This window comes from Triturus cristatus, chromosome 1_2 (genome assembly GCF_964204655.1).
Source record: "Triturus cristatus chromosome 1_2, aTriCri1.1, whole genome shotgun sequence".
Lineage (NCBI taxonomy): Eukaryota > Metazoa > Chordata > Amphibia > Caudata > Salamandridae > Triturus > Triturus cristatus.
The window spans coordinates 137659051-137685366 of record NC_140580.1 but is presented as its reverse complement, the minus strand read 5'-3'; positions in this window follow the sequence as shown (position 1 = coordinate 137685366).

Below are 26316 nucleotides of genomic sequence, written 5' to 3'. Positions count from 1 at the left end.
CTGTAGGTTGTAAGCCCTGCAATGGTGTACCTTCACTGAGTTTATTATTTGTTGTTTAGAGGACTGCCTCAGGGGGCTCTCTGGTGGTTGAGTGCTGCTTCTTTGCCATTCCATGTTGTGCTATTATTGTGTCTCCTTATGTAAGGAAGCAGCAAGCAGGCCTACCTGAGAGACTGGGTTCAGTTTTGGCAAAAGACCTCCTGATGGCTCAAACAGGCAGAGCCATGAAGGTAAAAAGAACTCCCCGTTAGGTATCTTTCGTGCATCTGTGGAAGCAGGGCTAAAGCAGCACCCCTACCTTCCATGTAAAGGTGCCTATGGTCAGTGTCAGAATTCATGACAGTACTATTAAATTAAATAAAAACTCCAACCCCTAAACTAGTTCAAGATAAAAGGATAAACAAATAATTTATAAAAAGAAGAAAAAAGCTGATCATAGGAAACTAAAGGGTGGACTTAACCAATACTTCTTTAAGAAGGGAATAGGGTTACTTGATTAAAAAAACACTAGTGAGGCAGTCTTGTTTTCCGGCTCAGCAAGTGTTTCAATGTGTTTTTAAATGAGGTCTGCAGATCAGTCTCCCCAGGTCCCTTGGACCCTCGTCATGAGATGGTAGGTTGCAGGGGCCTCTCCAGTTGGTTGACTCAATCTCATTTCAGAAAATGAGCCCCACGTGACTCACTCCATGGATGGCTGACCTTACTTGTACTGACCAGTCCACTCACAGATTACTTGCAAATTTTACATACATGTTAATCAGTTGCATTGCTTCCAGCTAGCTGCAGACTCCTATAACTCAGCCAACAGAGGAAGCGAATTTTTGTGGCTGGAAATATCCCATTGGCCTTTGCAAAAAACAGGTCCATCGTGGCAGGGAAAAGCTATCAGGTTAGAACTCTTTCTAGGCCCCAAGCCCCGCCACTATTTGCTTATCACAGCCCCTAGGAGAAGAAAGAGAATGTTCAGATTTACCTTTCAACAACTGAGTTAGAGTCCTGGAGTCTGGGTTGAGCCTTCCATCTGAATAGTTGAATCAATACTAGCAGCACAGGTGTGAATTTTGGGATCACTCACTCCTCCCTGATGGTTACTCATAGATTAACAGAAATGTTTATAAAGAGTCAGACATAGGACAATCAAGAAACCAAGAATCAAACTCTTAAACTTCACATTGAGGGTCTAAGACTTTAACCACCTGGCCGCCAGTAACTCCTTATTTACTATGTGGGATCAAAAAACAACCCTGACATTCGACTCAAAAGTACAAGTAGCCCTAATGCATCTTATCGAAGAAGACTCATTAAACTCTACCAGCTGTTTCCCACCAAAAGTGCCCACAATCCATATATCAACACAACCCTCTTCAAAGCATTTGCAGCAACTAACTTCCTATAGAAACAATTTCCACCAAATTGAGACTCCAAGAGAAAACCACCTTAGCCCAAATGAAGCCCAGCTCACCATGCACTGCCTCATCAATGCACAATCAAGTAGGACGCATCTTGGTCTTTGGAACAGAAAACATCCTCTCCCAAATCTGGGGCAAGATTCCCAAAGCTGATAACAGGGATTCATGACACAATGCTCTACGCACCTCAGTACAGCTTGTCAGAGTAGATCACAAGACCCTGCTTTGGTGCCATTTATAGGTTTACCTAATTTTAAGCAGATTGATCATATCAATTGAAAATGCAACAAGGTTCACTAAATCCTACCCAGTCCTGTGCAGAGGCTCTGAAGGATTATCTCTGTCACCTGCACTCTTCATAATTTATCATATCACCTCTTCGAGATTGTTGACAACAGGGCTGGCTCTAGGGAGGTGCGACTGGTGTTGTTGCACCTGGTGCTGACCTCCAGGGGGGTGCTGTGTTTAGACATTAAACAGGTTTAAAAACATCTGCTGCAGAGTCCCTTACATGTCCAGCAGTTTTCAGGAAACTATAAAGTGTCAAGATAACTCTGGTAACTAATGTTCCTGCTGAATCAAGATCCTTTGTCTAGTGGCAGTTTCCACTGATGATAAAGTAGCACAGAGGGTTAATATACCTGCAGCAAACAACGTGTACAATGCAAATCACTGAACTATATTTTGTGTGGACCACTCAGTAGGTTCTGATTTTACCACAGAGATTCTTTAGTTACTGGCAGTTCATAAGTTACAACCCTAATATAGTACAGAAACCTATGAATTGTCATCAAAGATCTGCATGGTATAGGTTAGATGTTATGTTTTTCTCCTAGTCTTTCATTATCCTAATGTTGCTAAAAAGGTTTCATTTGTGTAGAAATACTTTCTTATTAGTAAAGCGAACCACTGTGGTATGTTCTAAATCCTGAGTTTGTGCTTCTCAAGACCAAATATTCTTAAAATATACTGCCTACTAGTATCGGTGACATTCCACCTCCTACACCTTGTAATCCTCATTGTCTTATGTAGCATTTACTATAGATATATTTACACACATATGATTCATTGTCTCTGTATAATGTGTGTGTGAGGTAAAATATGAGTAGTGTTATACAACAAATGAAATGCATGTGAGAGAAAGGCTTTGGCAGTAGTAAAGGAATTCCTGGAGAAGGGTTTATTTTGGGGGGGCACCAACAAAGATTGTCGCACTGGGCACCACCACTGCTAAAGTCGACCCTAGTTGGCAATCATAATTTTCTAAATCTTTCCTGTCGATGACTCACATCTCGAGTGGGGCATCACCCCAAGCAAGCCCTGTGCCACATCCTGGAAAAACGTCTATTACCTATCAAAGCATGGATGTCAACAAACTTCTATAAACCAAAGAACTCAAACCGAACGGCTGCTCCTCAACACCTAATGTAATGACTGCTCCCACACACATATCACAACACCTATCATGCTTGGAAAAACAATAAACACAAGCCTCAAAGTTTGGAAATCATACAATTCAGCATTTATGTACATCTCTTTTCAAGTTTCACCACCGTAACGACAACATCAACAAACGTCAACTGCTTTGTGAGCTGAAACATGATGGCCAAACCAAGCTGCAACTCAATTTGAAGGCTCTGCTTGAGGATTTGAGGAGTCCATCTCTTCAGTAGGTTTGTGACTAACATTGGCAACAAGGTAAACCACCTTACAGTCCGAAAGAAATGGGAATAACACCTTTTCTATCTCATAAAGGTTCTCTCCATTGTCAAAGATGTGTTTCACAAGTGTTACTTCACTTGCTGTACGCTACAAGAAACTTATTCATGTGCCGACTTATTTATCCTTAAGGTTAAACTGACAAAAAGCCATTCAATTTTTAAACATATCCCAGTACTGTCTACACTGTAAAACTGAAAACCCACTGGATCTTCTTCACAGAGGAGAGGGGACCACACAGAAGGATTTAAGGAGGGGCCATTTTTAAAGGCACAACTACTATGCAGATGCCGACAGGGCTGTAGACAATAAATCAATCAGGGCATTGTAAAGCACAGCTACTCACCCAAAAGGGTCTCAAGGCGCTGGGGGGGGGAGTGGGGCACACAGCTCCTGGATGTTCACGGTGATTCATCGAAGAGCCAGGTCTTGAGGTTCTTCAAGAACTTGGAGAGTGTTGGTGTCTGTCGGAGGTGGAGAGGAATGGAGTTCTATGCCTTTGCCACGGGGAGGGAGAAGGAGCGTCCTCCTGTTCTGGTCTTCTTGATGTGTGGTACCATCGCAAGGGAGAGCTAGGCTGAGTAGAGGAATCTTTGGGTTGTGTGGAATGAGAGGGGGTGGCTGATGTAAGCTGGTCCGGTGTTGTGAAGGGCCTTGTGGGTGTGGGTGAGTAGCTTGAAGGTGATTCTCTTCTTGACGGGGAGCCAGTGTAGTGTACATAGGTGTTGGCTGATGTGGCAGTGGCACAGTAGGTTGAGGACTACTCTGGTGGCGGTGTTCTGTATGTTCTGGAGTTTGCAGGTAATGTTATTGTTGATCCCGGCGTATAGTGCCTTGGCGTAGTCCAGTATGGTGCTGATAAGGGTGTGGGTGACAGTTTTCCTGTGTTCCAGGGGGATCCATTTTAAGGTATTTGGGAGAAGGTGGAGGGTGTGGTAGCAGGAAGAGGTGACAGCATTGATCTGGCAGTCCATTTTGAGTTCGGGGTCCAGGATGATTCTGAGGATGCGTGGGAGGATTCCCGAGGACGGGGGGCCAACAGGTGTCGTTCCAGGTGTCGGGATGTGGGCCCATGAGGAGTACTTCGGTTTTGTCCATGTTGAGTTGAAGGCAGCTGTTCTTCACCCACCTGGTGACTGCTTCTATTCCTTCTTAAAAATTGTGTTTGGAGATGTTGGGTTCATTGAATAGGGAGAGGATGAGTTGGGTGTCGTCTGCATACAATACTATGTTGAGTCCGTGTGATCTGTCAATGGATGCAAGCAGGGCCATGTAGACGTTGAACATAGAGTGGCTGATGGAGGATCATTGGGGGACTCCGCAGGTGGTCGGTGTGGGTTCTGAGAGGAAAGGGGGGAGTCTGACCTGCTGCGTTCTGCCGGAGAGGAATGAGCGGGTCCAGTCAAGGGCCTTGTTCCGGTTTCCTGCGTTGTGGAGTCTGCGGGCTAGAGTACGATGTGAGACTGTGTCGAAGGCAGCGGAGAGGTCCAGGAGGATGAGGGCCACAGTCTTTCCTCTGTTGAGTAGGCAGAGGATGCTGCCTGTCGCAGTGAGAAGGGCGGTTTCGGTGCTATGGTTCTTCCTGAAGCCTGATTGGGAGGAGTCGAGGATGTTGTTTTCTTCTATGAAGGAGGCGAGTTGATGGCTTTTTCCATGGAGTCCGCTGAGGGTTTTTCATGAGAGGGCTGATCTCAGCGTGCTTCTAGTCATTGGGGAAGGAGGCGGTCTCGAAGGAGCAGTTGATGATTCGTTGAAGTTCGGGGGCGATGATGTCTGTGGCTCTTTGATAGATGCGGTGGGGGCAGGAGTCTGTGGGGGCCCCAGAGTGGATGGTCTTCATAGTTTTAAGGGTGTCTTCGATGCTGAGGGCAGTCCAGATGTCGGCTGCGTGGGGCAGGGAACGGCGGGTGTGGGTTCCTCGTGTAAATTGTTGTTGTCTAAGTTGTCATAGATGGTTTTGATTTTGTGATGGAAGAAGGCTCTAAGTCTGTTGCAGAGGTCCTGGGAGGGTGGGTGGGGTGTCGGTAGTCTCACTGTTGGGTTGGGCAAACTCTTTGATGATGCCAAAGAGTTCCTTCCTTGCTGTTGTGTGCGTGGGTGGAGATTCGGTCATTGACTGCTTTCTTTTTTTTTTTTTTTTTAAAGCTTTATTTAGTTTTGAAAAACACAACAATGTGAAAATATCGGCTGTGCAGGCAGTTAAGAGCAAGTACGGAGATACAACATTACAATCCCCTCTCGTATACAAAAAGCAGTTCGGCATCAGGGCAGCGGTCCATAGAAAAACCCCCATCTAGAGCCCACCATTCTCATCAGCCCGCGCCCACTAAAGGGAAAGGACGCAGTCAGGACACACCAATCATGTTCAACGGACACCCCCATCTTCGGCCCAAATCCCCCAATGCAGCCCGCCCCGAGAGAGAACAGCCACCCAACATCCCGCAGGAAGGAAAACCAGAACTACCCTACTCCCGTGGGCACTATTCCGGAATTGGCTCGCGGTGGGGAAGAGCTTGGGAGGGAAGCGATATAGGTCTTGTAGGGGCCCCAGATATCTTTGGGACGCGCCATTGTAGGGAGGAGACTGGCGTAGATCTCGCTATTTGTGCTGCAATAAGCCATAGACGTGAGCCATGTCCCAGCCGTGGGGGCCGTCCTACCGCCCCAATGTTTTGCCACCTCCCGCTTGGCGAGTAGCAGGCCCAGGGAGGCAAGCCTGCAGACATTCTTTGGGAAATTTACTGTGTAGCCCAATAAAGCTACCTCCGGAGTGGGAACCAGCGTGAGCCCCAACATAACGCCAAGGATCTCATGTATCTGCGTCCAGTATGATTGCAGTCTGGGGCATGTCCAGGACAGGTGCGCAAAGTCAGCGTGTGGTGCAGCGCATTTCCAGCATGTGTGCGGGCGCGCGGGGTCAATGGCGTGGAGCCTATCAGGGGTCATGTAGCAGCGGCGAAGAAATTTATAATGGAGGAGCTTATGTCGACTATTGAGTGATATCGCGTTGGTGACCTTGCAGCAAGCGGTCCATTGGTCATCTGTAATCGGCCTACCCAAATCTGCCTCCCAGGCTGCTCTCACCCGGCCATCCTCACTTGGAACCAGCGCTGCACAAGCCTTATAAAGCTTAGAAACCAAATGGGCGCCAGAGTCTTTATCAATGAGGAGAGTTAGGGGCTCGAAGGATGCGGGCTCGAGTGGGAATCCCGCAATGTCTGACCGAGCAGCACAATAAAGCCGGCGCAGGACAAATTTGTCCATGAACGTGGCCTCACCGAAGCGCTCCTCCTCCGAGACAGAAAATATGTGGCCCCCAGGGTAGAGGTCTCCGATCTTGGTAAGATGAAACTTGGTCAAAGTGCGCTGCACCAGCGCCTCCCCCGTGCCAGGCAGCAACCCGGGGTTGGGAAGTGGAAGAGAAGAGGAGTAGAGGAGAGGCTGGGCTAGATAGCGAGTGAGGCGATGCCATGCCCAGCTGGTGGTGGACACCGTTTGAATGTCTACAGGGTCCCGGGGAACCCTCTTTGGCAACACAGCCGCCAAGCGGCCCGGGAGAGCGAAATCCGCCTCGGGACGCAGGAACGGAATACGAGCGTCAGGGTGGTACCAGGCATAAGTGTGCGCACACTGAGCCACCAGATAGTACAAATACAGATCCGGCACTCCGAGGCCGCCCCTATCATGAGGGATGTTGAGGGTCTTCCAACCGATCCGGGGGTGCCTCCCGCCCCACACGAGCCTAATCAGCTGGGATCGCAGCGCGGAGAAGAAAGCCCGGGTGAGAGGGACAGGGATATTATTGAAGAGGTATAAAAATCTAGGGAGAACTATCATTTTTATGATTGCAATTCTGGCCGACATGGACAGCGGGAGCCTCAACCATCCCTCTACCTGTGCCTCCAGCCTATCCAAAGCGCGACCATAGTTGAGGCGGATGAGTTCGTCCGTGTTTAGGTGGATCTGTATGCCCAGGTACCGAACCGAGTCAGAGCACCACTCCAACGGGAACTCGCACTGCCATGGGGAGGTGCTGCTGGTTAATGGGAAAATTACTGACTTATGCCAGTTGATGCCCAGCCCGGAGTGTGCGCCGAAACGAAGGATCTCTCGTATCAGGGGGGTGAGGTTGACCTGCGGTTCTCTTACATACAGTATAGTGTCATCTGCGTAGAGGGAAGCAAGCAAGGGACCCGTCCAGAACTGGAGACCCCTGTGGAGATGGCGCTCCTGGAAATGCCGGATCAAGGGGTCCATGGCCAAAATGAACAGTAACGGTGAGAGTGGGCAGCCCTGCCGCGTGCCACGCGTTAGAGAGAAGGGACAAGACAGCGTGCCATTGATACGCAATCGGGCCGTGGGGCGGCTATACAAAAGCCGCGTGGTAGCAAGGAAGTTCTCCGGCATGCCCATACGTTGCATGACGGGAAGGAAGAAAGGCCATTCTAGGGTATCGAAGGCCTTCTCGGTGTCCAGGAGGACCGCCGCAGCAGGCGTGGCCGGATTAATTCTATGCAGCACCGTGAAAAGCGTCCGCAGATTTAACGACGTAGAGCGGCGCGGGACGAAGCCCGATTGGACGGGCGAGATGATGAATTCCATCAATTGAGAGAGCCTGTTGGCCACTATCTTCGCCAGGATCTTGTAATCAAAGTTTAAAAGGGAGAGGGGCCGATATGAGCTACACAACGTCGGGTCCTTGTTTGGTTTCGGAAGTAGAACTATAACCGCTTCGCTGAGGGTAGCCGGAAGGGAGCCGCGCTCCAGCGCCTCCGCATACACCTCTATCAGTTGCGGCGCCAGCAGATCAGAAAAGGCCTTATAAAAATCCCCGGAGAAACCATCGAGGCCGGGGGCTGTGGACCCGCGAAGCACCTTAATCGCCCCGCGCACCTCCGTCACAGTTACAGGCTCCGCCATGAACTCCTGCATGCCCTTATCCAGGAACACAAGCGCGATCTCCGACAAGTAGGCAGCTCGAGAGGCTGGGGATTCCCCCAGCTTGGTCTTGTATAGTTCGGAGAAGTAGGTCAGGAATTCGTCTCTGATCTCGGGGGGTGTTGTGCGGAGTGAACCATCTACGCCCCGCACCTCAACTATTAAGGACTTACCATACGGAGGCCTCAAAGCCTGGGCCAGCGTGCGTCCCGGCCTGTCCCCCTCACCATATCTACGCGCCGTCTGGTACTTCCCCAGATACAGAATCTCTCTGTCCGCTACCTCCCGAAAGTCAGTCAGGAGGCAAAGCCGCCTAGCCGACACGTCCCCAGCCGGTTCACGCTGCGCTTCAGCATCAATCGACTCTAGCTGTGTCTCCAGTTGCTTAATGGTCGCGTGCAGCGCCTTCAGGACCCCAGCGTGCTTAGCTATGCATATCCCCCTGATGTAGGCCTTAAACCCTTCCCAGAGCACTGCCTGAGAGTCTACAGATCCCGCATTAAGCGTGAAGTAGTCCTCTATCGCCTCGGAAATCTCGTGGACAAATAAGTCGTCCAGCAGTGCTCTCCCAGGGAATCGCCACTGTCGCTCAAAACCCTCGGGGCGCGGAACATCCAAGCAGAGGGACACAGGGGAGTGGTCTGAGTACGTTCTAGGGAGTGTAAGTAGCCCACGAAACCATGGGGACAGGCCCGGGGACAGCAGCCAATAGTCAATTCTGGTCCAAGTGTTGTGTTGCCCCGAGAAATGTGTGTAGGCAGTGGCGTTCGGGTTGCGCCTGCGCCAAATATCGACAAGGGAGAACTAGTGACAAAGGTCCAAAAGTGCGCGCCGCGCCCTAGGCTTGGAAGGAGCAGCCCAAGACGTGCTATCCAAGCCAGCATCAAGCAATAAGTTAAAGTCGCTGCCAAGAATGAGGCCCGCTGGTTCAAGCGTCGCAAGCTGGACAGCCAGCACGTGAAAAAATTCCGGGGAATCAGTGTTAGGGGCGTACACACATACCAGGATGACCACATGACCCATTAACACCCCTCTTACTATGCAGTAGCGTCCCTCCGGATCCCCCCGGAACAGCTGGCAGTGAAACGGGACTCTCTTGTGAATCAGCACCGCGGTGCCTTGGGCATAATTGCTAAAATTGGAGAAGTACCTATGGGCGCCCCAGGAAGCTGCAAAGCGCGCAGGAACAGAGGCGTGTAGATGCGTTTCTTGCAGAAAGGCAATGTCAACCCTGTGTCGATTCAGATAGTGTAGTACCTGCTTGCATTTTCGTTGATTGTTCAGGCCTCTGACGTTCCAAGACATGAGAGATAGGCCAAGGGGGGCTTCATGTAAGCCTATGTGTACCGTCGCTGCCATACCACTAGCAATGAGAGCAGGAAATCAGAAGCGTCTCCGTGTATCCGTAAAGTTACAATCTGACCAGCCATGTCAAGAATATCAAAACTCCCCATCCCGTCCCCCCACCCTCCACCCAGCCACATCACGCAAACGTGAGGCAAACCCCAACCTGTGGAAAAAAAACAAAGTTCCAAATAGCAATACCAATGATGTGCAATTAGACAAGAAATAAGCATTTGAAGCCAAAAGTGCTCCCGGCGGTGTCAACCAAAGGGGAATGGCAACGACCCGCCGCCGACCCAGCACCACAGAAAAATCAAGGGCATAACAAAGTGTCTCAAACTTCCCCATTGCAAACAGTCAGAAAACGCAGTCTAATGCTGGGATGCGGGCACTGACTCAGCCAGGCCCAGAGCCGGAAAACAGGTCCTGGCTAATCGCAGCACCACTGCTCGGAGGAGAGTGTCCACCCTCATCGCCCCCCGAAGGGCCCCTGCGTGGTTTATATGTTCGGCAGAACTCCTGCACCGCAGTAGGATTGTCAAAAATCCGCGGCCGGCCATCGATGTCAACCCTCAGTCGGGCCGGATACAGCATGCCATATTTGAGGCCTAGGTTGCGGAGCGCCGCTTTCGCCCCAGCATATTTACGCCTGGCCTCCTGTACCATGACGGTAAAGTCAGGGTAGAACGAGAGTCTCGAGCCCTGCCAGGTGATCTCGCCCTTTTCCCTGGCCAACCGCAGGGCCGTGTCCCGGTCTCGGAAGTTCATGATCCTGGCGATCAGAGGGCGAGGCGGGAGCCCCGGGTTAGGTGCGGCCCCAGGGAGCAGTGCGCCCTCTCGACCACAAAGCCTGGCGTGAAGGAGTCTCTCCCAAAAATGTCCGACAACAGTTGCTCAACAAAGACATCCAGCCTGCCGGTAGCCGTGGACTCCGGAACCCCAGTGATTCTGACGTTATTGCGCCTACTGCGCGATTCCAAGTCCTCGTTCTTGATGGCCACGTCCTTTAGAATGCGCTCCAGCCGATCTAAGCGCTTGGTGTCCTGCACTGCGCCATCTTCCACCGCCGATATTCGAGCCTCAGCCTCCACCAAACGCTGATCGTGGGCCTGGATCTTCGCCCCCATCGTTTCTAGCGTTTTGTTCAGGGCATCAAAGCGTCCATCGAGGGCCCTAAATCCCGCACGCATCTCTTGCAGCCAGTCAGGGGATGGAGCAATGGCCGCCGGGCCAGAGGACTGGCCCCCAGCAGGGTCCGGCATGTCCGGGCGACGGTCCGCCGGCTGATCGTGGAGCCTCTCAAAGGGCAGGGTCTTTTGCTTGGGGTCCTTCCGTCCCATGCCCCCACACGGCCAGACCGCGAGTCGCGGGCAGGGGGCCACAAGGTGGCTTCAAAGCGCTGCGACGAAGGCCCAGGAGGAGGAACGGCTCCGCAACTTCTTTGGCCCGCAGCGAGGGCGATGCAGCGGTCCCCCGCCGTCTCCGGCCACGCGGCACACCAGACCCGGGCACCAGCACCGGTCGCCCCGCTACCGGGCGATTTCTCCACGCCAAAGACCAGGGAGCACTGCCTTGGGGGTCAGAGTCCAGGACCAAGCAGAGCGGGCGGCCAGTGGGGCATCAGCAGCTGCTGCAAGGCGACCCAGGGCCGGGGAGTGGGAGACCGGACGGCTGCACCAACCTCCCCGGCCGTCGAGTCAGGCCGCCATCTTGAGCATCAGGTCCGCTCGGCCCTGGCGTTCGTCGGTCGCTCCGGGCGCAGTCGGGGCCAGATCGCCACTTCGGGCCGCCGTAGGGGAACAGGGGAGTCAGCGCCGGGTCCGGGCAGCCATCGCCCGCATCAGGAGGTCTGGAAAGACAGGTTTAGCGCTGAGTCGGCTACGGAGCTTCAACACCGCGCGGCCATCTCAGCCCGCGGCTTGGCCACGCCCCCCTCATTGACTGCTTTCTTCCTTGAGTATCTGATGAGTTTTTGGTGGGCGGTGGGGCTGATTTGAAGTTGTAGAGATCTGCTGGGGTTTTGGAGTTCCTCCATTGCTTTTCGAGGCATCTGCAGGTTCGTTTAGATTCCCGGAGTTCGGTGGAAAACCAGCTGGCTTTCTTGGCGTGTGGGTTGGATGGTTGGTTTCTTGAGGGGGCGATGGTGTGGCACAGTCAGTGATCCATTTGTGTAGGGTACGGGCAGCACTGGTAGGGTCGTCGTCTGTGGCGGTGGGGGCAGACCTCCTAAGGGAGGTGGCAAGCTGGTCGTCGGAGATCTTGTTCCACCTCCTGCGCTGGAGCTGGTGTGGACGTCTGAGGTGGACGTTTGCTTTGAAGGTGAAGTGGATGCAGCGGTGGTCTGTCCATGGGAGTTCAGAGGTGTGGCTGAAGGTGATGTTGTTTTCTACTGTGAACATGGGGTCAAGGGTGTGTCCTGCTGACTGAGTTGGTTCTGGTACGATCTGAATGAGTCCGATGTTGTGAAGGTTGCCCAGGAGGGAGGTGGAGTTGGTGTCTTGGCGGTCGTCGAGGTGGATGTTGAGGTCTTCCAGCAAGGTGTAGTCAGTGGAGGTGATGGCATGCGGGGTGATGATGTCGGTGATGGAGTCGGAGAAAGGTGCGCGGGGTCCGGGGGGTCTGTAGATGAGGGTGCCTCGGAGAATGGTGGACGGGTTGGTGTGTATCTTGAAGGGGAAGTGTTCAATCAGGTCTGTGGGCCCATCGATGTAGGTGCTCAGATGGAGATTGGCCTTGTGGGCGATGGTGATGCCTCCCCCTGGCGGCTTAGGTGGTCCTTCCGGGTGATTTTGCATCCTTCAGGGATGGCGATCACAATGTCTGGTCACGGGCGGTGTTCGTCCAGATTTCAGTAAGGAAGGCAACATCAGAGGTGGTGCTCTCGAGGAGGTCCCAGAACTCTGCGGCGTGTCTGTGGAGGGAGCGGACGTTGAGGAGGATGCATTGCAATGTTTGGGGCACGATGGGGTTGTAACTGGAGGGTGGAGGTGGGTCCTGGGTCTCGGCGAAGGTGAAGGAGTGTCGGCAGTGTTGGCAGGTGAAAGGTCTGTGGGTGTCAAGAGGTGAAGAGAGCTTGTAGTTGTTGTTCCTGCCGACATTGAGTGAGTAGAGAGCAGAGGAGCTATAGCGCCGATGGGTCGGAGGACCAGCATTCCTGGTGCTGGCCACGGTCGGGTCATGGACGGTTGCAGATGGGCTTGCTGCGGCCGCGCAGCAGCCGCTATTAAGTAGGGGTCTGGGAGAGGGCGGTTCAGCTGGGAGGCGGGAGCAGGAACATGCCGGAGAGGCAAGAGCAGCATTGGGAAAACAGCTGAGAGGAGGCTGAAACAGAGAAAGAGAGAGGAGGAAGATTAGGTAGAGTAAAGATAAAGTAAAGCACGGAAAAATAAAGTGAAGGAAAATTAAAGAAAAATTAAGTGGAGAGAGAAAATAAAAATGATGCAACCGGCTGGAAGGCGGAGCAGGGCCTAAAACCGTGGTCAGCAGCGGTGAAAGGCAGAGGCACTGCCTAGGAGAGCTGTTGGTGGAGCTGAGCGCTGGGAGAGCAGAATCTTGAGAATCCCTAGACGCAAGACTAGAGAAGGCCTGCATCATGGTACAGCTGCTATGCTGCCAAGGTGCATTTATTTCAAAATGGCTACTCAGCAGCCGTCTCGTAAAACCAGGCTGCCTCATCTGCTGCTTTAAATAGCAACTACTTCAAATATGAAATGCAATACATTATGCATTAGTAGACTAGGTGCCCTCGTTTGAGATGAGTGCCTTTTTCCCCATGCGTTAACACTCTTGTGTATGCCTTGACTTTCAAGCCCTTGATGTTACTTCTGTGAGATGCTGAAGGACTCATCGCATTAGAAACACACAGCCCTCTTCTGGCCTTGTATTTGCTGGGTGAAGTCCTGTTTTTTGACATCAGCTAGTGATGGTAGGGTTCTGCTGATGCTATTGGCTTGGGAGAGGGGAGAATCTCATGCGAGATTAAATGGTAAGATGACCACAAAATATGCCTAATGTATAAGTAAAGCCATGGACGTCAATTCAAGGAAATTTCACGTGTAGCGGAAGTGACTTCACACTCCCTTTAACCTTCACTTTTGGTCAAACACACATACTTACACATACACACAAATTCACACATATCCACTCTCTCTCACATGAACACACTGTCACCCAGAAGCACGCACACAACATACATTTTAAAGCATTTTTTACTTACCTGATCTGCCATGGAAGGGCATATTTTAGCTTATTGTTCTCCATTTTTATTACACTATTAGTGGATAATATATTTTATTTATTCACTGTAAGAGTCTCAAAAATTAACAGAAAATAAAGAGAGTAGAGCCCCAGCTGGCCCTGTGTTCCTGGCACTGAATTTGCCACCTCTGAGGCCAGAGGTTGTGAAGGCAGTGCTAGGGGCAGCAACGGGCTGTGACCCCTGGCGACCCCTAAATGACATCCACGAGTAAAGCCCCAGAGTTCTCTTATTATACCATCCTCCAATGACATATGTACCGACCCAATGACCATAGTGCATAAAGGAGCTAAAGAACAAAGTAAAGGTGGCAGGACACAATGCTTTGGACGCAGGGCACTGACCGCTTGCTCGCTGTATTTTAGTCCTGCAGCAACTGGTATTACACAATCGGTTCACAACAAATGGGTGTGACACAAACATTAATTCCCAATTTGTCTTTTGAGCCAAATGAATGCCCCTTAGCCTACTCTACAGTGAATTGGAAAACCTATCTAACATGTGAGCTTAATGTTTGGTTCACAGGACACGTGAAGTGTCCAGCACAGTTTCCACCCTCATTTTCAATAGACAATTTAAAGCTGCACATTTTAACTAAAACTGCAATGATTCATAATGCATTTTGACTGTGACTCGGACGAAAGGGTCAGAATATCCGAGGTTAATGTTTAACAAAAACATATGGACAGACGCTGTTAGATTGTTTTCTAGGGTTTCTATTTTGGGCACTGATTATGATAGTTAACATTTTCTTTAATATATGAATGTCTATATATATATATAGGCTGAGTCGACATAATTGCATTTGAAACAAAATTTATATAAAGTGTAGAAGTGTGGTTAATATTCTATTTTAGCTATGCCACATTTACATTTAAAACAACATTTTAGACAAGATGGATGCCATCACCGTCACTCACTCCTGTTTCCCCACCCACGCATATCTTCTCCCAACAGACACAAAGCACAGTCAAGCTGACGTATAGTAGTTTATTTCCACTGTTATGATTGCTTTCGAATAATTTTCGTTATTTTTATGACTTGAAACATTATAAAAGTCCCTTCCACTGCCTTTCTGTTGCAGTCACTAGTCTATTAATTATGCGGAAAGTCGTTTTGTGTTATATGTTTCATTTTATTTAGAACATCTCTGGCTGACATTTTCAGAAATGGGATGGTGCTTATGTGTTAAGATCATGATGTGTATTTTTCTTGTGTTCTGATTTGCTAAAGAAATTATACTTTTGCTCAAACCATGAGTTCACAGTTTTTTCTAATTTGTTATGCAAGAAATGCGTGTAAGAATCCTTTGATTTTGGGAGTGCGCCAGAATATTTTGGAGATTTTGAGAAGACTTGCCAAGTTGCTAGGGATGAAGCCTGATTTTTTCCAAATGTTGCTGGTTATTTAGGGCTTAAATTAATTTCTGATTTTTAAATACTCTGTATAACTTTGCATTTCAGAGCCTTCATGACATTGACTCTACACCACTTATTTTCTTATTTTTTAACAAAAACTCCTTAACTTTTATAGATTGAGAACTCAAACATTGAGTTAGCCCCTTTACTTATTTGAGCTGTTCTGCGTTGTTAATTGATGTTTCGGGGGCGCCTTGAAGCAAAATTCTATCTGTGGGAAAACCAGATGAGAACCAGATTTTTGAGTGTTCAAATTTTTAGGGTGTCTGAATTTTGTGGTATGGTTTTGCTTCCACAACACCCACATGAAAATATAGAGAAAAGAAAAGAAGTTAATAAAGGTGCCGTGGTGGAAAATCAGAGAAAAGAAAGGGAGGTAATAAGATCCATTTTGCAAACATAGGAAAACTCGCAGTATCCAAGAAGCCAGGAAACAAAACATTTTAAATAAATGCTAGGGAACGTAGGAAATGCAGGGGTCAATTTGTATAGGTTAAGGAAGAATTAAAAAAACCTATGTAAAGTGCCAATGAAAAAATAAAACCATTGAAACAATGAATTTACTCAGCATTCACCACAACAACTCGTAGTGTGGGGAACAAACCTGCACCTACAGGGCCCAGTGGGACTAGGGCAGGTACATCTGAGTGCACCAAAGAAGCTGACAGAAGAAAAGGCTCAGCCAGGTACTGAATATGGCACGCCTCTTCCCAGGTACTCTGAATGAAGACTCGGTGTAAGCTGTTTCATCCTGGAAATGGGGCCATGCACTCCACGTATGACTCGACACATAGGCATAGGGTGATGAGGGGACAGGACATGACACAGCAACCTTGGGTTGAGTTAGAGAAGAAGGCGCTGAGGTCCTTCTCACACAGACTGATACTGAGGGGCAAAGAAACATCAGAGATTGCCCTGTGGAACTCAACGGGACCTGAGAGACAGACTGTAGTTTACAGTATAATGGGCTAATCATTTTCTTAATGGGTAGTGTACACTGAATTGTATGAGCACTGTGATTCAAGTTCACTGTGAGCATGATTCGCTTCCACTGACCTATTGCTTTATGCTGATTCATTGTGTTAAGATGACCTACTGTCTATACAGTTGTGATGTTTTTAAAGGACTAGATTGTTCAAGTTTGTCTCTGGGAATAGGGAGAATTAACTCAAATTAAAATTGTGTGTAGCTCAAACGGTTCAAAAGTCACTAAAGATGCAGTGACACGCTTTGCAGCGCAGTGGAAGGCCCTGTGAACAGGACCGGACTGGGAACCAAAACTGGTCCTGGTAAAGAGCGCAGCCGGCCCCGGTGCTAGCTGAAAGCTTTGTGCCGCTTTTGTTGCAGGGGGCCGATATTGCAGCTACGCGGCAAAACCGGCCCACGGGAATATGCCCGCTACAGCCAGTCCTGCCCCGCCTGTGGAAAGGTTGACTAGTTACATTTGAGTTGCTTATTGCTATATATGGGTATCATTTTTCTCATTTCATTTTTCATTTCATAAAGCTTTATTCTGTGCATGAAAAATGACCATAAAAGCACAACCATAATAATAAAAACAAATATACTACAATATCAAAAACAGCAGAATGACAATTTGCAAACTTAAAAACACATACTTTTCCTGGCCTTGATTGAATGAATTAAAAACATAGCAGTAAAAAAACAGATATCGGCGTATTGTAGGTTAAAAACTAAACTCATTGCTTGATTAACTGTACGTATACCATATTTACAGAACATAGGTTTTAAATAGGCAATACGAAAATTCATATACAGTTTGCAGATAAGAAGAAAGTGCACAGTGCTCTGTTTAGAGACGCCATCACACATACAGGGCCCTTGCGGATATCTCTTTAGTGTTGACAGTGCCACCAAATGATGGGCAATACCAAACCTCAATCTGGTCAACACAAACTTATGGGATGGTCTCGTTACGCATACTAAATAAATGGGTAAACCTTCATCGATATTATACTTATTATAAAACAAAACAGTAGATAGAGAACCGTTAGCAATGGCCCGTTTTCTTGCGGTAAATGCCAAAAAAATAGTTTTCAACTCTTGTTTCGTTATTAGAGATGTTGTGTTAGGGTCCACCAAGATGTTTAAATTAAAAATCTCAGAAAAACATCTGACTACATATTTTAACCAGGGTATATTTAAGAATTTATCCAACGAGAGACAGTCCTCGATGACCAATCTATTAAAGGTTTTTTCTTCTTGGAGCCAAATAGAACGCCAAATCATGAGTGGCCTCAAAGATAGATGGTCAGTAAGAAAATTAATATCAAGCTCTCGATGGATGAGGTCAGTACAAGCAGTGGGTGGTAAAGATAAACGTTTTTTTTTAAAAAGCATTTTCCTCTAACTGCAAAAAATGGGCAGGAAAATGTCCCCAAACACCCGCCCCATACAGAGCAATACTGACACACCTAGCTTGATAAATCTTAAGCATATCCCTGGTACGTCGGTCCCCAACCTTCGCAGCAAATCTAAAAAACGCCATGGGCATTTTTCGCCATTTTAATACGAATATTTTTTAATTCATTTAACCATTTTCTATCATTAGAGAACGTAATACCAAGATAACAAAATGTATCCACCTGGAGCACCTTATCCTTATCTATAAAAAAGGAAAATTTAGCAGATTTACTTTTCTTTACGCTTTTGGCCCCAAAGGTCATAATATACGTTTTCTTCTTGTTGATAGTCAACCTCCTATCCTTAATAAAGGAAGAGAATCTATCAATCAGACGTTGCAGACCTAATGGAGTTCTAGAAAGTAGGACAGCGTCATCAGCGTATAATAACACAGGCACGGGGGAACCTTTGATCAGGGGGGCATCTGCTGGAATTGTTTTTAAAATTGCGTCGATTCCGTTGATAAATAAAATAAAAAGAAGGGGGGCCAATACGCAGCCCTGTCTAATGCCTCTTTTTACACTGAATTTGGGAGTACATTCACCTTTGGTCCCAAAGCGCACACAAGTTTTTAGATTCCCATACAGTCAGGCCAGAAAATAAATTATTCCCTCTGGCGCCCCTAACTGTAACAGGGTTGACCATAGAATTGAATGGTCAACCATATCAAATGCGCTGCTAAAGTCCGCAAAACAAAGATAGAGTGAGCCTAGCTTAGCATCTATATATTTCCCAATCAGAAGGTCAAGGTTTAAACACTGATCAAGTGTGCCCCTACCCTTTCTAAATCCGTACTGACTGTCAGCTAGGATACCCTCTTGCTCAGCCCATTCCTCTAACCTCACGAGCATAATTCTGCTCATGATCTTAACAGACGAGTCTAAAAGAGAGATGGGTCGATAATTTTTGACATCGGACCTACTACCTTTTTTATGTATAGGAATAATAATAGATTCCCCCCATGTTTCGGGGGACATAGTACATATAGCAGCATTAAAAACTGTAGCCAATAAAGGGCTACATATATCGGGGGCCGTTTTATACACATCAATAGGGACTCCTTCTGGGCCCTGGGCTTTACCCCCCTTGCTAGCACAAATGCCGGATTCAACCTCACTAACAGTAATATTTAGGGGTAAGACAGGCCAGCTATTATGGCAAGTGCCAGTACAACTGTTAGAATCAAAGATGTGTGAAAAATGGGTAACCCAGCCATCACTCGAAACATTGGAAGTTAGCATTGGGGTATTCTCATCCCTAATAAAGGGAGAATTGACAGTAGCCCAAAACAAAGTACTGTTAGATGATTCCGCTGGTGGTTGAGTGAGTCCCATGCCAGCTGCTGTAACTCTCTCTTCCTTCGCCTTAGAGCGAGCTTATAGTTCAGCCTTAGTTTTACAACAGACTGAGTATCCCTAGGTTTTTTAGAAAGCGCAATTTTTAAATCAATTAATGAACGAGTGCACACATGGTCAAACCATCTTGGTGCATTGCTACGTTGGCCCCCCTTGGATTTTGTAAATCTGGCCTCAATAGTTAAATTAATATCCATAAAAGCATTTAAAACCTGCAATTCGTCAGTAGAATTTTCAAAAATAATACTAATACTGGGTAAGCAGTCCCTCACAATAAGGCCAATTAAATCACTAGCTTTATCCCCAGCCCATCTCAAACGAACACCATTTGGTCTGTATCATTCAATATTAGAGACCACAATGCCTGTTTTAACACAGCTATCGCCCCAAAATGTTGTTTCCAAAATAATACAGTTGTGATCGCTTAAAGTAGTTACTTCAATCCTAGGTGAAGCACAACAGGAAGCAATATTAGAGGAAACAATCACGTGGTCAATAACTGAGCAAGAATGATGACCCTTGAAAGTAGGGATAATTTGTCCCGAATCCTCTCTCGGGAAACCGAGAATTTCTAAATCGTAGTAACCCAAAAAATAATTTAATGAATCTCCATAGTTGTTATGATGAAAATGTAGGTGTTCCACTCCCACATCGTTGGTAAATCCACAAACATTTTCAGTTGACAGTTCACATAAAGGGATATTGAAGTCACCAACCCAGATAAAATCAAAAGAAACATTGGCTTCTGGGTTTAGATTTTCGATGGCACTTGCCAAATCGCGGACGACTACATCCCTGGAACTATCAAAAATGTTATTATAATAATTAATCAGTAGGATATTATGGGCGTGTTCCTCTAACAAGCAGAGAATCTGGGCATGTTCACCCACTGTTATATACCTTTTTACTATGATTGGGCGATGGATTGACACTAATATTAACAGACCCCCCCCTTTGCTCTGCCTGGCCTAGTACCCTTTGCCACCAGATTATATGACGCAAACCCCTCATAATTAATTTCATCCTTACACCATGTCTCCTGGAAGCATGCGATATCAAAGAAATTAATGAAATTCTGCCAGCCCGGAGCCTTCCCCATAGATTTTAACCCTGCAACATTCCAACTGGCTATAATTATTCCATTACCCCTTGCATTAGCCCTAGCTGGTGTAGTAAATACAGTTGGATAGTTTCCTTCCATTAGGTTTACATTGAATGGCCCCCTACAATCATTATCAGTAAAAACGTCCGCCTTTGGCGGCTCCTGAACCAGATTAACATTAATAGTTTCAGAGCCCCGCTTATACATAACCTTATATGGGGAAAGCGGACTCTCCGGGTTAAGTCAGTCATTAGAATCCAAACTGTTGAGGGCATAAAAACGATTATGCAAGGGAATGGCTATACCCCGCTGCTGTATCGGCGGGGGTAGCCAGGAAGAGTTATGATCATTAGGGGGCATATTAATTAGGTGGCTATAAAAAAAGCCGAGGGGGCGTACACAAATACCATGATCGGGCAGTGATAGGGAGACTGATCTAAGCAGAACTGTAGTGACGTGTTGAGGATATTTAAAATTAACAATAACACAGTCACCTTTACAGGTCTTTCTAGAATAACCAAACCAATTGACCCTTCTTGTGGTTAAGATATCATTAGAGAGGGCCGTAGGAAATCCACATGGCTTATGCAACCAAGCAACAGTTTTATATTTCAAGGAATCATGAGATTCATACTGAGACTGGGGCATAAGTGAATCAACCCGTGGTACATTAGTTAAAACCACCACATAAGGGGCACAATCTGGGGGGAGGTTAACAAAACCCTTTCTCCTTACTTCAGTCCAACCCACATTTCTTTCAGTTACCAAGGTAACCTGCTTTTCTTGACTCGCAGTGTGCAGTTGGGCTGGAACAACTATTTGGTTAGCCCTGGTCCCCTCGACAGATGGTACTTCTAATTGATTAACCTTAGACCCCTCCGCAGATGGAATTACTACCTCTTTCCTTACGTTGTGACTTACATCGGTAGTCATTGGAGTACCTACCCGAATGGTGTAGGAATCCAAGAGATTGGCCAATCTAGTTACTTCTACTGAGATCTGATCTAATTTAGACACCAACGGTAAAATAATCTTGTCGAGCTTAGAATCAATATAGCTAAACAGCAAATTAAACTGCTCAGGATTCAACTGGGCATGACGCTCTTTTTCTTGAGTCTCGTCCCCCCCAACTATGCTTGTAGAAGGTAATTGGACTCTCTTAGCCTTTTTGTTCCCCCCTCGTTTTACAGGTATTTTCCGGCATGCCCTAACGGCTCTACTCACCGGGAGAGAATCTCCAGGATAGTCAGAAGAGTCATTTACCACTGGCTGACTAGGAGTCATTAACACTAGATCATCACTATTAGTCAGCTGGGGCTCGTGATCAGGACTGACATCTAACACTGATACACCTGGGGAGATTAACAAGGTAGACGGAGAAACTGGAGGGTTACCCTGGCTGAGGGAGAGTCGACGTTCGTAGTTGATTTTATTAACAACTTTCACTAGATAATTATCTAGTGTAGTAGGCACTGCAGGGTTTTGATAGATTTTTGTTTGGTGATGCTTACAGCTACGAACACACCCTATTGCACAAGTGTTAAAAACAAAATAAAAAAATAAAAAATCACGCGCCCAAGCTATCATAAATTGCACAGCAAACAAAATACAAAAAAAGTAAATAGCCAATGGGACTAGTATAATGTCCCAAACGCAATGATAAATGGCATTGGTTTGATAAAGGGAGACTCACAATGATGCATCAACCCTGACAACATACGCCAAAGTCCGTGGCCCTGCCCTGCCACGTCCTGCCCCGGACGGCCACAGACGGCCCGCCCTTTGCCCGGGCTTCGCCCGGCTCGTCCCGCGCGCGTCCCCCGAAGCGGGGCTCAGCGCTGTTTAAATGCGCCCGCTGGCGCAGCGTGGATAGAGCGCGCCGCCGCTGAGGCTGCCAGGAATTGAAGTCCTGTGATGGCGGCGACGCTGCTTGCGGCTGCAAATGACTCCTGGCAGTGGCGGCGCTGCTTGCGGCTTCAACTGACTCCTGGCGGTGGCGGCGTTATCGGTATGGTAAGTCCCCCCACTCCGCCGGGCTCAGCGCTGCTTAAATGCGCCTCCTGGCGCTGGCGCAGCGTGGATAGAGCGCACCGCCGCTGAGGCTGCCGGGAATTGAAGTCCCGTGATGGCGGCGACGCTGCTTGCGGCTGCAAATGACTCCTGGCAGTGGCAGCGCTGCTTGCGACTTCAAATGACTCCTGGCGGTGGCGGCGTTATCGGTATGGTAAGTCCCCCCACTCCGCCGGGCTCAGCGCTGCTTAAATGCGCCTCCTGGCGCTGGCGCTGGCGCAGCGTGGATAGAGCGCGCCGCGGCTGAGGCGGCCGGGAATTGAAGTCCCGTGATGGCGGCGACGCTGCTTGCGGCTGCAAATGACTCCTGGCAGTGGAGGCGCTGCTTGCGGCTTCAAATGACTCCTGGCGGTGGCGGCGTTATCGGTATGGTAAGTCCCCCCACTCCGCCGGGCTCAGCGCTGCTTAAATGCGCCTCCTGGCGCTGGCGCAGCGTGGATAGAGCGCGCCGCGGCTGAGGCTGCCGGGATTTGAAGTCCCGTGATGGCGGCTACGCTGCTTGCGGCTGCAAATGACTCCTGGCAGTGGCGGCGCTGCTTGCGGCTTCAAATGACTCCTGGCGGTGGCGGCGTTATCGGTATGGTAAGTCCCCCCACTCCGCCGGGCTCAGCGCTGCTTAAATGCGCCTCCTGGCGCTGGCGCAGCGTGGATAGAGCGCGCCGCGGCTGAGGCTGCTGGGATTTGAAGTCCCGTGATGGCGGCGACGCTGCTTGCGGCTGCAAATGACTCCTGGCAGTGGCGGCGCTGCTTGCGGCTTCAAATGACTCCTGACGGTGGCGGCGTTATCGGTATGGTAAGTCCGAAGTATCAAACTGGTACCAATGATGTGCAATCAATGCCCAGAGACTAATAACAAGTTTGGAAATAACAAAATAAGCAGCACTATCACAAAACGTGTCACATTATGCCACATAATTTGGCTTTTCTTGATGATAATATACCCAACCCTGCAGCCTAGCTTGGCATTCCTCTGCCACATAACTCCAGTGGCCCTGAACATAACCCCGCAAAAGTGTGGGGAAACAATTGTTGCTGTAGCAAACAAGAGAGAAATACTTAATCGAACTTCAGGGATGAAAAGACGGATGGCTCTTAAAAATCCGATGCTGCGGTATTGTTAAAATGCCTCCTGAGAGTTGCGCTCATCACCAATCCTAAAGCGGCATATGATACCCCGGGGTTAACAGCAGCAGGCCGCTCTGCCACCTCAAACGAGAGGTAACAGGCGATATCCCCAGAACAATGTGAACACCACAATATGCAAACCGCGCGGACAGATCACCGCACACAGAACACAATGCCTGGCATTCGCTGTGCTCCTCGGCATGCGGCCAGGAACCTGCTGGGGACAAGTCGTGCAGCAACCTTCCCTGCTGATGAGTCCACGTGCGACTGCGTGAGGTACAACTGAAGAGCCCAGCGCGGCGAACAATGTCTCAGCCAAAAAAAAACTGCGTCATACGCTGCGCCATAAGCACATGACTGGAGCAGCGCTCTAAACAATGCGATGTCTCCATCAAAGCGTCAGTCCCGCGCACGGTCCACTCTTCATAATTGTGGAGCAGATGTTCACACTTGTAGTCGCTCGAAGAAACCACACAAACTGATGACAGCGAGCAGCAGCGTCGTGCCTCTGCTCTGAGGCTCCCTGGCTACTATTAATTAACAATACAACAGAACAATTAGCACATTTCCGGGGCTGTTCACTGTCCAGTCGGGGTTCCTCTCTGCAGTTTGTCCCTTCCTTGACACGTGGAGGGGACTGAGGCCCGCAACGCCCATTGGGCTCAAAGGGCTTCAGCCCCCCCCCCCCCCCCCTTCGTGTGGGTCAGGCCGGCCTGCAACTGCCTCCCGGGCACAAACACAGCCGCACCGGAGTACTTCACAGGTCTTTAAAAGACCATTTAATTGTTAACAAGGCTTTGTTGTGTTTTCACCCCTTCTTAGAGCCCTTGCATCTCCACTCTGACTATTGCAGGAAGACTTAGCCCCCCAAACCCTCCACCCGCCCCCCGAAATTTTTATTAGCGTCTCCCAAAATTTGACTCTAGTTGCGCCTCTGAAGGGACTCACATATTACAGTCACTGGGCTGTGCCTGTTGCTGGACACTCTGGTTAGGGTCCGTCGAGCACGTGTATTTGTGTCCCTTTCTGGACTCCAGTAAGGACATGCTGACTGGTGTCTCACCTGGACATGACTTGGACACTGCTAGGTCAGCTCACACTGTCTTCCCTTGTGGACAGACCGCCTTGTGTCCTCTCCTGCACACAGTGATTCACAGCACTTTAAACTGTATCCTCTTCTGAGCACACTGGCCTCAGTCTCAGGGCACAGCGTCTATGTCAGCACATGTGTTTGCTCCCCTTTTAGACAAACTGACGCGTAAACTTCTGTGCACGGTGAGTTTTGTTCCACAAGGACACACTGAAGTCAGCACACTAGATACACAACATCGTACCCCACTACAGCATATTCTTCTGTGCCTCTACCGGGAACACTGCTCGCCTCACCTGGACATGCTTGTCTCATCAGGACATTAACAGTTGCAGCATTTGCAACAACAGCTCCCTTAATTGTGTCCCTCATGTCCGGGGCACATGGTTACAGCCCATGAGCACACGCCATTAACCTCACTATAATTTCACAGTCACACGCATCCTTCCTTTAGGACACTCTGTCATCGTCCATCTGTAAGTTCCTTTAGTACACTCAAAACACAAATCATATCTTGAACACCACAAAGTGAAGGTTTGACAGCACACACACAATCTTCCTGCATCGGGTCTCCAGCATCTGTCATATTTTGGACAACATATACATCTGACATACTTTTCTAGCTTCACATCTCTTCTATAGCCTTTGCAATATCACCAATACATACATTATGCCCTATCTGTGGTCAAGCCCTTCTTTAAACATTCATCCCAAGGCAGATTCCTGTTGCCTGGCCCCCACAGGCTGGATCTCACAGGCCTCCTGCTGTGAATCTGCCCTCCTGACTGGAGACACCTCCGCCTCCAGCTGCACTCTCTTCTTTACCAGTCACCGAGTCAGATGGCCAGAAGCCTCTTCTCTCTGACGTCTGCAGTTGTTACACCTCTGATTGGGCGATCAGGTGACCACACTGATGGGCAGTGCTATTTTATTTTTTAAATCTTTCTTCTTTTCGTCCTTATCCTTCTTTCAAGATATCCTCGTCATCAATGTTAAGATGACGGATTGTCCATGTGTTACAGATGTGTTTAGGCAACTTTATTTTTTCGATTCAGTTAAGGAATAAGAGAACAAACTCAACAAGTCTCTAGCTCTGACATAACACCCCAGAGGCACTCCAGGTGTATTCCGCTGAGCCCTTCAGCGAGACACTCCAGCTGCTCCAGAGAACCCTCTGAGCCACAGAACACCACAGGCCCAACACTCCATGCACACCACAGCACTGAAGAGGGGTACTCCCTCAGCTTGTACTGAAATCAGACAATATCCAAGACATAACACTTCTTCCTTCTTCAACAAAGACAAACACAGCAATCACACCATTCCCAATAACCAAACCACAACACCTCTCCTTTCTTCAGTAAACACAAACACAAGTCATTCTACACTCAAGACATTGCACTTATTCAATCTTCAACAAACACGAAAAGCACGACACACACAGTACCCAAGACAAAACACTTCTCCCTTCTTTAACAAAGAAGACAAAAACAGCAATCATGCCGTACCCAATACCCAAACTACAACACCTCTCTTTTCTTCGGGCAAACACAGCAATCATGCCGTACCCAATACGCAAACTACAACACCTCTCTTTTCTTCAGCAAACACAGCAATCACACTACACTCATGGCAATGCATGTATTCCATCTTCAACAAACAAGACAAGCACGATAATCACCCAACATCCAAGACACAACAAGCTACTAGGGTGGTAATCTGCTCATCCTGAATTCTTGAGGATGTTCCTAGTGTTAGGTTATTGCTTTCAAATTCTTGTCTGAAGATTAAAGTCATGGGAAACTATAATGTCATATGCAATACTTTTATTAATGAGCGGGAAATAATTGTTGACACTTGACCCAGGCCCACCTGAGCAAGCAGGTGTCCTGTTATGTTTTGGAATAAAGCTTTACAACAACTTGGAAAGTTTGAACTTAAATTGGTGTTAAGTAGAGTTAATTATATCTCCACAGCGGGGTCAGTGGCAGACTGCGTCCCTACAGGGATGGTGGCTTCATTTTATAAAATGGACAAAAGGTCGTCTAACAAGTGACCCATGATGAA